At 37.9% G+C, this 16,132-nt stretch overlaps 1 long non-coding RNA gene across 1 annotated transcript; it reads right to left on the bottom strand.

Annotated features, from left to right (window-relative positions):
• Window positions 1-940: 940 nt before the first annotated feature.
• On the bottom strand, window positions 941-2,876 carry LOC143883772 (uncharacterized). The gene is made up of 2 exons (XR_013252516.1): window positions 2,448-2,876; window positions 941-1,428 (listed from the first exon to the last, which is right to left on the bottom strand). It is a non-coding gene; the product is annotated as an uncharacterized LOC143883772 (long non-coding RNA).
• Between the last annotated feature and the right edge of the window lie 13,256 nt (window positions 2,877-16,132).

Raw genomic sequence — 16,132 nt, 5'->3', positions numbered from 1 at the left:
AGGACCGAACCACTTTAAATCTCGGGTGTTCTCTCTCTTAATCTCTTGCTTTACATTTGCATTGCACTTAGGATTTAACTTGTGTGCTTGATTTTCATTGTTGATCTCTTAATCTTCAAAATTGGGTTTCAGTTATTCAAAAGATTAAAACTTGTTAGGAACCTAATTTTTTCACTTCTCATTAGTTGCCATTAGTATAAGTACTCGGGCCTACCCTTGGATTTTCAGAGACTAACTCAAGCAAGTATCCACATTTTTAGTTTTATAAATGTCATGACATATATCCATCGGATCTGGGTTTTCGATCTTTGATGGTACCGCCCGTTGAACGTTCATTCACAGGCCCCTCAACCTTGTGAATCAAGAGAAATGCAAAGATTTCTCCAATGGGCATCGGAAACTCATTCATGCAACCATGGCCAGAGGCTTTGGCCCTAGACCATTTTTTTACCTTGAATAAGCAGATTCATCTAATCCGTCATGTCCAACACAACATCTGATTTAATTTGCCCTCCAAGCATAGCAGTGTGTATATCCTTTGGGCATCAAAACCCTTTGCTTGGTTAAGTTAAACCCACTGCCCTGGAAACGTATTCAAAACTATAATGGCTTCTGGTTTGGCATATGAACATTGCAATTTCATACACTTCCCTTATCCAACTAGGAATCTGACGGTTACTCTAGCTAAAAAAAAAAGGATCGGCTTCTGCTTTGGCATATGACCGTCCCACTCTCTAAACTAGCCAACGGTCAGATAGCTATGGAAGGCCATGAGGTCCAATTCTTTCAATTGAATACCTCATTTTACAACTTAATATTATTTAAGAGGTTTATTACATGTGGGAGTATAATTTTCTTTATGCATGTTTAATAACAAACAACCATCATATGGGAAATAAAACATACAAAGTAAACAAGCAACCATGCCATCCATCACATGAAAAGCAAACATCCAAACCATGGAGATAATTCAAACACCAACCATGAATCCCAATTTGGCATCTTGGATTATAGGGGTTCTCCCACTAACCTTATTTGAATAAGGAAATCCCTACAACGCCATATTACCAAATTGAGGGTGAACTATGGTCAACTTTATACAATAGCATAAAGGAAAATCTGTTAGCCTCAAAGCGAATTTCTCAAAGGAGTGTAATCTGATATGCCTCATCATATGACGCATACAACACAAGCAACATGAGCAACTTTGTCCCTCCTTGGTTGAATCGAATTACGCCATCTCCTAAGAAACAATTTGGAGCATCGCCATGCCGCGGTCCCCACGATCCATCTGTTGAGCTCCAAGAGAGCGATCTCATCCTCAATTGGTCTTGGAAAAACATAAATAAACTACCATAGTGTCTTACACTATCCTAGGTAATCTATACATGATGATCAATCTACATGGGAAACCAGTCGTCCGCCCAACTGCCCAGAGGGACTACATAAATGTAATATAATTGAAAATTGAATTACATTGATGACTTTAATAATACAAACCAAATATGAAATGAATGAGATCATCAACATTAGACCATCCACCATAAAAATAAATCCATGCATCATATGCACGAATTGAGGTCCAATTCCTTTTTGTCCAATTTTCACCAATGATGATCAATTCGCGCTATATCTAGGTTAGTTAATTTTTAATGAACATACAACCATTCTGATTTTTTTAGAATCATCATAAAATTTTTTATATGATCTAAGAAATCACCATAAAAATTTTGCGCGAAATCAAGATCGTTTAATTTGAAAAAAATAAAATTTGTCGTGTACCGGGGACACCACCCGGATAGCATGCCCTTTGGAAGAATTTTGAGTGGGATATAATTTTCAAAAGACCTTTTAAGGTGTTGATCCTGATACTAACTCCCCAAGACATTGTTTAAACAATCTATGCCTACTTCATAGACCTTTTTAACTTGTTCGGAGTTGAAAATCAAAAACCCGTTTTGATTTTCGCACTAAAATTCTAGCAATATACATGCAACTTCAAAAAATCATATCTCCCAATCCGCTTGTCGGATTTCGATGATTCTTGATTAGTTGGATTCATATTCGAATGTACTATCCAACCATGTAAAGTGATCATCCAAAAATAACAAGAAAGCAGACAAGATCCATTATTTTCTAAAAAAAGTCATGTGTCTATTAAAATCACACACAAAGACTAGGACTCGAATAGCCGGGATAAACGCCCGGGCTCATAGCGGGTCACCGCATGATCTATCTTTGGTTAGTTAGTCTCATAATCTATTTCCTAGTTTGCTTTGATACCACTTGATAGAAAAGGGTAGTAAACCCCCGGGCAAAATCACTATGCGCAGCAGAATAAAATTGTGTATAACAAAAATTTTAACAACTTTGCCCTAAACCCAAGAATTCTAGGATCTAGATTTTCTGATGGTGATCAAATAAAATATATGTGATAAACAAAATACCTTTATTTGAGTAGAGAAGAAAAACTGTCTGCTTGATCTACTCCTCGAACGTTCGCGAAGGTTCCAAACACCGCGAACCCGCAAGTTGATCCGATGGAATCCTTTGTTTTGCACAAAGGGGATAGAACAATAATTGTCCTTGATTGTATTATGATCTAAATCAGAATATGTATATGGGAAAACACCTTTAAGATGATGGAGCTTTGCTTGTTGAATGCCTTTTGAGTTCAAAACCCAAAAACAGAGAGAGAGAGAGAGAGAGAGAGAGAGAGAGAGAGAGAGAGAGAGAGAGAGAGAGAGAGAGAGAGAGAGAGAGATGGACAAATTAAGGAGTGTCAATATTAATTCCAGTAACTTGGGTAACCCAATTCGTCCACCTTTTGTATTTTAAATAATGTTGTGTGTTGCATTTTACAATTCCCAAAAGTTGCTTTCACTAGTACCCAAAAATTGGAAACTAGTCAATGTTAGAAAAGTCAATAATGGAAACATATAAGCTAAATATAAGGCTACCAAAAAAGAACGTGGCTTATTTCCCAACTCTCTTGGGTTTCCATTTTATATCAATTTTTGTTTACAAAACTTTTGGTCAAAGATTCTCTCTCTCTCTTTCCATTCATACAAGCTTTTTATTTCTTTCTTTATGCAACTATTTGTTTCCCTATTTTCTCTCAGAGGATATTACTACAACAAAACTGGGCTTTGCCTATGGAGAATCCTTAGGGAAAAGTATCAAAATCTGTAGGTAAAGGTTTTTCCCTACGGATTTCAGCATCCCCTACTTCAGTAGGCTAGGTGGGCATAGGAAAATCTCTTTCCCTATGATTTGAATTTCCGTAGGGATACACCACATTTCCCTACGGAATAATCCGTAGGGACAGGATTGGATTGTCCCTACGGAAGTTAATAAAGACCATTGGGAAAGTGTGCCTTTCCCTTCAAAATTTCAAAAAGATCCGTAGGGAGAAGGTGCTTTTCCCTACGAATAAAACTGAAGTCAGTAGGGAAAGCCAGGTTCTGTTGTAGTGTGAATAAGATATTATAATAATAATATCTTTCCTATCCTACCCATAATAGATGAACGAAATTCCATTTTTAGGGCACTATGTCTAACATTGTGAAGGTTAGTTTTCTTGTGTGTTGGAGATACTTATATTATGTCAAAATGAGTTGGTTATCATTTGAAATTTTAAATACATGGATGGTTCTTTTTTGGGTATGTGAATTGAGAAGTAGAGTAGTCAAAGCAGTATAAGTTTTCTTTTTCTTTTTTTTCCTCCCATTATTACACTTTCAGCTTGAAAAATATCATTTAAAGAAGGAAAGAGAAAAAAAACAAGAAAAAACAAGTAAACGTATTTTCATTTTCAACACAGTTTTTACTTAGGAGTGCAACTTGGTTCTATTTTTGGGAATTCGGTTTGATCTTTTACCATATAATCTAGTCGGGTTGATTTCTGATCTTCTTTAAATCTCAAAAAAAAAAATTACATTTTCATTTTTTATGTTTTCAATTTCAATTCATTTTTTAGCAAAACCTCAACCCCACCGGACCTATGTTGCACCCCTATTTTTTCTTTGTTTGAGATGGGGTTTATGTTGTCTTGATGACAACCTCAGGTACCATTCCCTCAACCCTAGCCGGACCCAACTCGAGGCTCGGATTGAGGGTTAAATTTGGTTGGCTGTTGGGTTCATTGAGGAAATGCTAACCTAATTCGAGCCGTGAAATTAGGTTGTACCTGTTGGGTTCATTGAGCCCAGAAGTTGCACCATGATAATAACTCAGCAAAGTAGTAATTCAAGTAGACTCAAGCAAGTCAATATTGTCCTAATGAGTTCAATATTAGATGGTGCTGGTTGGACATGTCATTTGCAAACTGAAATATTAAGGATGTCAACGGATCTTATTCCGATATGATCTACCTATATCGAGGCCATGATCCTGATGGGACCCGGGTAGAACTTACCCTTAAAGGCTTCTAGTTAAGACCATGGTGCCTAGATCCTTATAAGCCCATCCACATCTCTCTCACTTTTCTGATGTGGGATCTTTGCTTTTGCGTGAAACCCCTAACAATCTCCCCCTCCACATGGAAGCAATGTGGACAATCTTGTCTCTCCACACATGAGCAACATGGGAACTACGAGATTTTCCTCAAGGGATTTTTCCGTCCTCGGAGGCACACCGAGGTTGTTGAGGTCTTTCGCGAGGATTTTTTCTGTCCTCAGAGGCACACCAAGATTAGCACGTCGTAGCTTTGATACCACTTGTTGGGACCCAGGTAGAACTCACCCTTAAAAGCTAGTTGCTTAGGGGAGGGTGACTAAGTCCTTATAAGCCCATCCACATCCACTCACTTTTCTGATGTGGGATCTTTGCTTTTGCGTGGAACCCCCAACAATCTCCCACTCCATGTGGAAGCAATGTGGATAATCTCACCCCTCCACGCGGCTTCAACGTGGGAACTACGAGATCTTCTTCGAGGGAATTTCACCGTCGTTACCTAGATCTTCCCCGAGGGATTTTCTCCATCCTCGAGGATACACCGTGGTTACCACGCCCCAGCTTTGATACCACTTGTTGGGACCCGGTCAGAACTCACCCTTAAAATCTAGCCATTAAGGGGAGGGTGCCCAATTCCTTATAAGCCAATTCACATCTCTCTCGCTTTTCCAATGTGGGATCTTTGATTTTTCTTGGAATCCTCAGTTGGATTTTCATCCGAGTATTTTTTGAGTCCTACTTTTATTGTGTTGGTCATGACCTATTTCAAATCGGAGTGTCCTAGTTTCTAGTTATGTTGTACATAGTTAGAATTTTGGAAAAAGTTGATTTTGTAGGAGGCTTTTGTTCCCTCAAGAACTCTTCTCCTTTAGAAAGTAAAAGTCTAGTGATTGCTTCTTTGGCATGCATACATACTGGTCTGATTAATCCGATTGATTCGGGCACTTAGAGAAAGCATCTTTATAGATATAAAATGGCATGCGTGAGAGATAGATTTAATGATGTTATATCCTAACATTAGTAGATCTCATCATTAGTCAGCGTTCTTGATTAGGATTAGACATTCATTAGGATTAGGATTAGACATTCGTCGGCAATGTCAAGTATTTTAATTGAAGATTTACAAACTGTTTCTAAGATAAATATATTTAGGGCAGTGATAAATCGACTCCCCATGTGTCTTTCTCTCTCCTCTGGGTTAGAGAGAGAAAGTGGATAGAGAAAGACACAGGGGGAGTCAATTTAAGATATTTGGGAGTCGATTTGTCACTCCTCTATATTTATTTTGAAAATAAGATTTTATGAAATATCCATTTGCTCGATTAATTGATAAGCTTGTTTTAGGGTGAATATTGAGGACTTTGAGCTATTAGCTCGCTTGGGATTAGGCCTTATTAAGTTTAAGGGTTGATATATTGTCTTGTTGTTATGTGTGACTAATTTAAACTTCTAAGAAGTAAAAATATATAATCCTGTAAAAAGAGAACTTAATATTAAATGTATACATGCATCTAGCCTTTAGGATTAGGTAAATGAATAATTAGTTAGGGCTTAGGGTTGGGGAAGATGAAATAATGAATCAAGATGGGAGAGTGAGAGAGAATAAACTTGAGACTTCGTTCCTTCCAAATGATGGGAAATGATTTTGATCTAGAATTTTATATGATAAAAAGGCCCTTCACAAATACTCTTTTTTACAATATCAAGGATATTTTCACACACACACACACACACACACACACACACACACAGATATATATATAGGACGATGATATTTTCACCCCCTGCAGTATGCTTTCGTCCCCCTTTTAACGTGATTTGATGTCAAAAGGTGTTAAAGTTGCCCACTGTTCACGTTATAAGGGGGGTGAATGCGTACTGCAGAGGGGGTGAAAATATCATCACCTTATATATATAGCGTCTACAAAACAATTTAGGACACACCAATAGATTTTGTGGCTATGTTTGAGCCTGATCCGGTACAATTTTGGACCATATGATATTAGTCCAAATTAGATTCGATGGATCAAACTATTGTGCCTAGGTCTTGTACAATGAAGTTCGGACCTTTTAGATCCATCAGACTGTCTAGTCCACCGACACTCGTACTAAATATGTGAAAATAGCATCCTAGAAGATAACGCCAATATCTTTGCCAGATATTGTTTCGCTATCATATTTATTAGTGACACTGAATGTATCCTCAATTTCAAGGTCATTTTCCCTATAAAAGAAGGCCCCTCACCCTACCTCTACCTAAGCCTTTTCTACTTTCTTTGGATAGCCGCCATGACCATGCCCCAAACCAAGATTTTTTAGTATTGTGGTCCATTGCCATCAACACCATAGAAGTCAAGAAGCTATGGCAGGGCCATTCCATACGAGGTTCTTGTAATGATCCAGCTCCAGAGATAGTCATTACTAAACAACATTTATGGAATTGGTGATACAGAAAAGGAAATCATGCGGATGTCGCAAGCAAGCCTGATTTCTGGTGGTCTACTTCCACACGCATAGTTTTCTCAACTACCAACTCGATCAACTTGGAGGTAATCAAAGAATATTCTTCCAAATTATTTGTATTTGTATGCATATTTATATGTTTGTGTTATGATGTGCGCATGAATGTGTGCTCATACATTTATGTGTGCATGTATGCAGAATTTTAGAAAGGGATTTTTATCTGTAAGTATTTAATTTATAAAATATACTTTGGCTTGCCATTCTAAAATATGATTTAACCAAAAAATAACTTTTTTTTGGAAAAAATTATCTCTAGTAAGTATTTATTTATGTTGCAAGCTTTAGACATTGAATTTGTTTTCTTCAACATGACCTTTTGAGTAACACTAAAAATGCAATGTTTTTAGTCCGAAGAGTTTGTTGTTATATTCCTCTAATATTTTTAATAATTTTTATTCAAAAAAATTGTGTACATATGGGCCATGTGACCAAAAGAAAAATAAGCGAAGACCAACATCGATCAAAGCCTTGTCCGCTAATTATTATGGCCCAAGTAGGCAGTCCACCTGACAAAATTTGGTCGGCAATAAGATACCACCTGGCGTCGAACACATCTAATGGACATAATACTAACTAACCTTAACATTTAGTTTAAAATGTAACCCTCAATCTTTTTCTACTTTACCAGTTCGACTTTAATCGGTAAGAAACTAGTGAGGGCATTTCAAGTTATTTTTTGTTTTTGGAAAATTACCGAAAATCCCCTACATAAAAACATATCTACATTAATCAATCCAAATTTTTTTTAATTACCAATAGCATAGTATTGTGTCCTAAATAGCTTTTAATTTTTTTCTCTACCAATTTCACCCTTAATTATATTAAGGAAAACTACTAAAAACCCACTACATCATAACATATCTGTAAGAATCTCCCCAAAATTTTGTTAATTACCAATAGCATAATCTTGGGCCTTAAATAGATTTTAATTTTTTCTCCAACCATTTTATCCTTATATTACCTAACTAGGTAATGTTTACTTTTGATTAGAAAGGACAAGTCCTTATGTATCTTTCCCTAGCATTAATCATTTGATATATATATATATATATGAAATAATGCAAAAATGCAGTGGGAAGGAACAAACACCACAAAGAGTCATCTTTCTCCCCTGTTTTAGAACAAAGGCTGCGTTGAAAAAAGAGGCACTCCAAGGGAGGGCGGATTACTTAGTAAAAAAAGATAGTTAACTGGATACATAGGTCCCTTTCACGTTTTCAGTTAAAGTATTGCTAAGGGGGTGAATTTATCGTGAATGGGGGTGAATTTATCAGTTCCCTTTCACTTTCGTCTTTATTTTCCAAACAAATTTATGTTTTGGAAGTGTTTTCAAGTCCTTTATGAGATGACCTAATTATTGCTAGTCCCACACCACATGAAAATCATATCCATAAGATAGATCAACTTTCGATCATCAGATAGATCAACATTATTGATCACATCCGGGAGGTACACACGTGGGAGCCAAAAAAGTGATAGTCAGGAAAGATTCATCTTTTAGCAAGATAATAAATGCACCATGTCACGCCCGACCTAACTGTGTAAATATTGTCCGGTTCTGGTTCTTCTACCCTCCCTGGTTTTGTTTTCCAGCAGCACTAACCGTGTCCGACCCACTCCGTGGGGCCCGCCCCTTGGAGATGCTGAAAACACATCTACACATAAGGAGGATCCACATATATAGCCTAGGAAGTTTCTCTCCCTTTCCGATTTGGGATCTTACACACCTCATTCTACGAGGGACGCACATCTATAGATCTCTATTTTGATCAAAAGGGAAACACTTTTAAAACGAGATTTCATTTGGAAAAAGACTAAAGTGGAATTGACCTACGATTCGATCATTTCCATATAGAGTTTATTTTTTATTTTTTTGCATTTAGTTGTGGTTCGTGCTCACTTCCATGTCTTCTTGAGCATATGTCACATCTTAGGGTTTCGTCTTTATTTTCTAAACAAATCCGTTTTGCTAGCAGTTCTCTTGATTACAATGCTTTCTTCTACTCTTAATTTTTCAAATAAAATGTCATTTTAACTAATGTTACTACCGGTGGGCCCCTACAATAAATGTTGACAAAGGTCTCCTCTTGGCCATTACGACATCAGGGAAAATTTCGGTAGGTAAAAAAAGGTGGTTTGCCGACCATCAAAAGATTATCTAATAATATGTCATAAATTTAGATCAAATTTATGGTAGCAAGTGGACGATATTTTGTCATTTGGACTTTGCACCGTCAAAGGAGGTAAGACGGTATGAGATGGTCCGTCAGCTATTAGAAGACCTATCAGTTTATAGTATATACTAAAGAGCTTTTTTTTTCGTGCATCCTCTTTCTTTCTTAGAAACATTTTCATGGGAGAATGTTTTACCCTAAAAGGTCGGATTGGATGTAATTTTCGAAACACGTTCACATCCATGGATGGCATGCGGGCCGGGGCATCAGTTTACACTTGCAAAGTCGCCTTTGGCGATCCTCTCTCTCTCTCCAATGGATGGCATGGTGATGGTGTGATGGGGTGGGACCCACCGTTTTGCACTCATGCATAGCATGAGCCCACGAATGCTAGTCCAATATCTGTTAGAATATATCAGATCCATTAAGATCTGACCATTGGATTATTGGGTACTAGATTAGGTAATTATTTAGAATAAGAAACTTAGTTGATTAGGAGTACCTCGCCATAGTTCTTATCCTTATTACTTACCATATTTATCTATTGAATGCCTTATATAAGCACTCCTTATTGTCGATGAAAATCAACCAAGATTACTGAAAATCTTCTTCCTTTACCATACAAATATCAAAGGAGGGGAGTCTCTAGTGAAAAAGGGGCCCTACATCATCACTACGCACTCTGGTAAGAAAGGAGGAAATCAAACTAGCAAGTGGAAGAAGGTACAGAGTTTTTGGATGTGTTGTTTTACTTCAAACCCACTTCTGGTTTTATAAGAGATGGCACATAGAATGAAGACCATTCGGGAGAGATTAGTGAAGAAGAAGTATCACTAATTCTCCATTATGGAAACTAGGGGTCGATGGAAAGATAAGCCTTGCTTAACTTGTTTACAACGATAAGAAGATAGATGGGCATTTCTCAATTTGAGCAAATGTCCATTTGAGCCATGTTTATACTTTAGTATAAACTAGAGTAAGTGAGAGAATGATCCAAAATGTAGGATTCAAAAATCATGTGATGATGCAAATTGATAGTTTGTCAATTCTAAAATTATGTGAGGAAAGGAGCTATTATTGGGCCTTTTTTACAGTCCGACAAGGGGAGGCCCACTAAGAGGGAGGAGCCTATGATTTCAACCATCATCCCTAATTTGATATTACCACCACTATAACATGTGGGCCCCACCTCATTGGTATCTCGACTTACTCTAGGAGAGATTTCTAGTCCAACGGAGCAGAGAGAGTTCCCTATGGCATAGAGCAGTGTCCCCCCCGGAATAGAGCTGTGTCTCGTTCCATAAGAGGTTGCAGAGTGGGGTTCTCAACCGGCAATCGGGGTTGATCCAAAGAAGGCCACGAGGGGTTAATGTGACCCATGTCACGTTCGAACTAAGCCGTTTCAAGTTGGCTCAGTTCTATTGTGCTGCCCATTTTATAGGATGATACAAACTGTTCATTTGTTGGGTGAAAATAAACCGTAAATCATCTCTATAGGGTGATCCTAACCCTCCGATCGAAAGACATCCCCTATAGATCCTAACATTGACTATAAATTCATGGTCGATGTTACTAATGTTCAGTGTTGGAGATGAAGAAGAAGGCGCATGTTCGTGAGGAAGATGTGCTGGAGGAGAGTTTTCTGTTGGAAGTATAGGAGATAAAGGTTGAGAAGCTTTGGGAACAGAAGTCACAAATGGTGGATCTTAACAATACAAAGATCAGTAAATAGCAAAAGTAATACAAGAGCAAAACAGAGTCCGGACAATCTAACCATGGTGTTGAGAGAGAGAGAGAGAGAGAGAGAGAGAGAGAGAGAGAGAGAGAGAGAGAGAGAGAGAGCTGGGAATCCTACTTTTTGGATCTTTCTCTCACTTACTCTAGTCTATACTAAAGGATAAAGATGGGTCAAATGGACATTTGCTTGAATTGAGAAATGCCCATCTATCTTCATATCGTTATAAACAAGTTGAGCAAGGGTTATCTTTCCATAGACCCGTAGTTGCCATAAGGTAAAATCATAGATACTTCTTCTTCACCAATCTCTCCCAAATGGTATTCATCCTATGTGCCATCTCATAAAACCAGAAGTGGATTTGAAGTGAAACAACCCATCCAAAAACTCTATACCTGTTTCCACTTGCCGATTTGATTTCCTCCTTTCTTACCGGAGTGCTTGGTGATGATGCAGGCCCCCATTTTCACTAGAGACACCTCTCCTTTGATATGTGTATGGTAAAGGAAGAAGATTTTCAGTAATCTTGGTTGATTTTCCCCTACAATAAGGAGTGTTTATATAAAGCATTCAATAGATAAATATGGTAAGTGATAAGGATAAGAACTATGGCGAGGTACTTCTAATCAACTAAGTTTCCTACTTTAAATAATTACCTAATTTAGTACCCAATAATCGAACGGTTAGATCTTAATGGATCTGATATATTCTAACATATATTAGACTAGTATTCAAAGCCCATGCTGTGCATGAGTACAAAACAGTGGGTCCCACCCCACCTCCCCTCACCATGCCATCCATTGGAGAGAAAGAGAGAGAGGATAGCCAGAGGCGACTTTGTAGGTCTAAACCGATGACTCGCATGCCATCCATCACCATGCCATCCATAGGTGTAAATGTGTGTGGACCTCGATCCGAGAGAGGCAGGGGATGAGCCCCCAGAAAGTCTCTAGATCATCCACGTGAATGGAGAGCTCTACCAAGGAACTCTAAAAAAGAATGCATCTCACAACATGAGTGGCGATGAAAGGTGAGATACCTCTCGATTCGGGGACTAGCCCGGATTCGAGACTTACCTTAAACAAAGAAGAGTCGTCATCCAAAGAAGTAGGCCCTGGATCCCATACTATGCTCTGTTGCAATGGATAACTAGAGATATAAAAGAAGGTTCATGCCTGGTTACGAATTTGGAAGGTCCGAAGAGCACCTCATCCGCCCAAGTGCAAGCACCTGGTCTCTTATGCTATTTATTTATTGATTTTGAAGAGTTTTGGGCGAAAGTCATGTGAAATGGGAACAGATATCTCCGAGAAGACGTCTATCTAATCATGCATGTCTTGGAGATGAATAATAAGCACACGCAAAAGAAATGAAAGAAATATCACCTAAGAATAACTAGGTTATGAGTGTCATGCCTAATTGGTGTTTAAGTTCTGATGGGCAAACACATGCATGTTACAGCTAAAAGTATAGTCTGTACATGAAAGTAAGAAAACACAACAAAACACACAACACAATACAACTCGACTCCACACACGACCTGACACAACAAACCCTAAACTCTAATGTGATACTTGACTCAGACCAAGATGGCCATCCGTCTCGGCTGCTCTACGTATCTCGGCCTCGGGAAGAATAAGAGTTGACGTAGTTCAGTGATCTATTCTAAACTATGATGCCTAACCATCCAAGACCGCTATCTTAGACTCGATCAACTAGACCCAACTAGTTTTTAAAGTTTTTTGCACGATTGCTTAAGTTCAAGTGAATTGTAACTTTTTAGGACTCTCTATATGTCTTAACTAATGCAAGTTGGTTAGCCTTAAGCTAATGCTGGTGATTCCTATATCCTATGTGTAACTTGGCTGTATGACCTAAGGAAAATAATGGGTTAACTAAGTGCATTCTAGTCTAGCCATCGGCTCGACTAAGTGTCTAACCGACCATGACTAGAGGCCTCCTAACTCTAGGGACACTCACACACAAAACACACAAAGCATCAACCTAACCAGGACAGACTCCTAACTAAGGCACCCCAAATATCTAGGACAGACTCCTAACTCTAGGGGAAGATCTTTTTGAAAAGGTTTTGAAGATTTTTTGTATTTTTGAAAGGTTTAAAATGTTTATTTTGAAAGGTTTGGCTAGACCTGGGATAAAGATCCCAAGCTGCACTACATACCTCGTGGAAGAGGATCAAGCCAACGTAGTTCGGAACAGAATTTCCTAACTACACTCCTAACGACTCAAGACTTTTGAGATTTTTGGTTTTTCAGATGTTTTTTATGTTTTTGACTCAAGACGACAGAATCCTATCATCATAAGGGTAGGACAGACTTCTAAAAATCCAGCAAAGGTTGGATAGAATCCTATACTTTGCCGGGGGTGAACAGAATCACGGCTCCGCAAGGGTTGAACATCATCCTATACCTTGCAGGAGTGGATAAAATCACATGATTTGATGAGAGGTTGGACAGAATCCTAACCCCTATGATGATAGGACAGACTCCTGAAAGACTGAAGAACTGCTCCTATGCTAAAGAATTACTCTAACTAAGGACAGACTCTCTAGCTAAAGATTGACTCGTATACGAAAGGACTGACTCCTAGTGCACAACCCTAAGAGGGGAGTGCTAATGAGACTAGGTTAGCCTCCTAAAAGAAGAGGAGATAAAGGAGGGTGCTAGTGAGACTAGGCAAGTCTCCTAGACACAAAGGTGGGCTCCAAGTAACCTTATCATTGCCCTTATAATGATAAAAAGGGTTAGGGCAACTGCTAGACAAAGATAATTTTCAACTGGAAAAGGGTGCAACTTGTTAGAATTGAATAGTCTCCTATTGGTTGACTTATTAATGAGACAAAGTATGTCTCCAAAAGATGGATGACTTTCTACCGAGACATAGCTTGTCTCCTAAAAAGGTGAGCTCTAGAGGACTCTTTCATTGCCCTTGCATTGAATGGGCTTCTATTATTCAAGGTTCTTGTCTAAAAGACTATGTTAGTCTTATAACAAAAAGAGGGGAGAGCTACTTGGACTGAACAATTCCCCCTAAGGATGGGCTTGGGCTAGCGCCTTCATCGCCCTTGCAATGACAAAGGGGATGATGTAGACTGATGACGATATCTTTCCAATAAACACTCTAAGAGATGGAAACTTAAGAAACTAATCTCACTCTTAACCATCATTCCTAGTCATAACCAATATTATACAACTATCAAGACCTGATCCAAGCTACATCACCTACCATTGTCCTAATAGAAAATATGCCTTATGAACAAACAAGTCAACTGGAACATATTCTTTTCTTCTTTTCTTCTTTTTTTTAAAGAATTTTTATTTACCTGTCATGCCTCATATGAATCGTAAACAATATATTGAAGTGTCTATTTCTTCTGTTAACATTTCCACTTACGGCTCAATTATACCTATCACTAATAAAAGCATATAATCATGTATAAGATTGAAACAACAACTCAACATGCATTTTCCTAACATCTGAGAATTTAGGACAATTAATTCATATTCAATTCCAAGCTACTTGGCATCCAATACACAATATGTTCGAGGCTAATATATTTTCAAGTTAAGGTGAGAATAAAAAGAAACTATCTTTGAAAAGCCTTGACCATCCCAAAACCGTTCGGCCTCGGGGCATTTTTTTTAAAAAAAAATTTCAAAGGAATGAGAAGATTACCTGAGTTTTTCTTTGGGGTAGAATTTCTCATGAAAATTTGAATTTCCAGGATAAGAAAAAACATATAAGAGCATGTAACTATATTTCAAATTCTATGACAAGAATTTCCAGTTATATATGTGACAAAATCATGAGCATTCGACATAAAAAAATGAGATCAAATTATGGACTCACGACTTTTCTTATTAGCCTGATGGTATGTAAACTACTATATGTCAAAGCACGCCATGTTTCAATGGTAATGCAAACTCAGCTTGCCTTTTTAACACTTAGAAAACTATACAGGTATTATTACAACTTTTCATGGTAGACAATCACAAACCAATAACAAATATGAGTCAAAATCTTGCAAATAACAAATATGTTCTTACAAGGGAATAATACTATCACAACTACGTTTTAACTACTTCATCAAGACACCTCATCTTTAGTGACTAATATATTCTAAATATTATCACATTTATTAAAATTTCTCACAAGCCAAAGAAGAAGAAAAGAAAAAGAAAAAAAGTAGGCCTTAATGGTACAGGCACTGAAATATGAGTATACTGATAACACTCTTCCCAAAAAAAAAAAAACTAAACTAAGCATGAAAGTCTTAGGCATACCTTTCCATCATCACCAGATTCATGTAAACAAAGAATTTGAGAGATAAAGCCATCACTTCAGTGCAAGAATATCATTTAAAAGACATGGATAGCACTTCAAGGAACTGTACAGTTCTTTTCTCTTCAGACATCAACTCATGATTAAATCTCAATTTTTCATATACAATGAATTGCAACCAATTACAAAAAGAGAACTAATTTCATAAAGAGTAACAAGATCACTCAAAGGACTACACTATTACCGTAATTATAATGTCCTACAATTTGACTGAACTAAGGGCTGAATTAAAGTAGAACATGGACTGACTCGGTGCACAACAGGGCTGAATTGTGCCAAAACAGGAATTAAACTGTGCCAAAACAGGGGTGTAGACACCCCATTTTGACCGAACCCCAAATGAACCTGTTTTAATAAATCTCCTTAAAACAATTGAATTTGTGTCCCAAAATCAGTTATAGGGCAGTTCCAGATCCTATGTAGGTCTCAGCAAGGTTTCAAGTGAATCGAGCGAAGCACGGTAGTCAAAAGGACAAGCCGAGTTTGTGCCATTAATATAGCTTCATATTACGAAAAAGAAGGATGCCATTACCATGTAATCACCTATCCGGCAAAAGAGTAGTCACCATGCAATAGGTAGGGCTGTCCGGGGTAAGAAAAAAAGATGAACAAATACATCATTATCTTTTTATTCACTCTCTTTGTCTCCTAGAAAAAGGCGAGCTGTCCAAAGGAAGAAAGGGAGCCTAAATCTATCATTTCAAAGGAGGGTGGCTTATCATAGCAAGAGGGTGACCATACCGATCCCCATGTACATCTAACCCAAGGGGGTGCAATTACCAAATCATGGGTGTGCTAACATCAGCACACCTCATGTTATAAAAGGCCAAGACCGAATTAGGGCAAGGGGAGGGAGGCGCCTCATTTTCTGAAAAAAAAGGAG

The sequence above is a fragment of the Tasmannia lanceolata genome, unplaced genomic scaffold (assembly GCF_043159265.1).
Source record: "Tasmannia lanceolata isolate RefF3 unplaced genomic scaffold, GAP_Taslan_0.1 ptg000008l, whole genome shotgun sequence".
NCBI classification, from domain to species: domain Eukaryota; kingdom Viridiplantae; phylum Streptophyta; class Magnoliopsida; order Canellales; family Winteraceae; genus Tasmannia; species Tasmannia lanceolata.
This window is presented reverse-complemented; position numbering and strand designations above follow the sequence as displayed.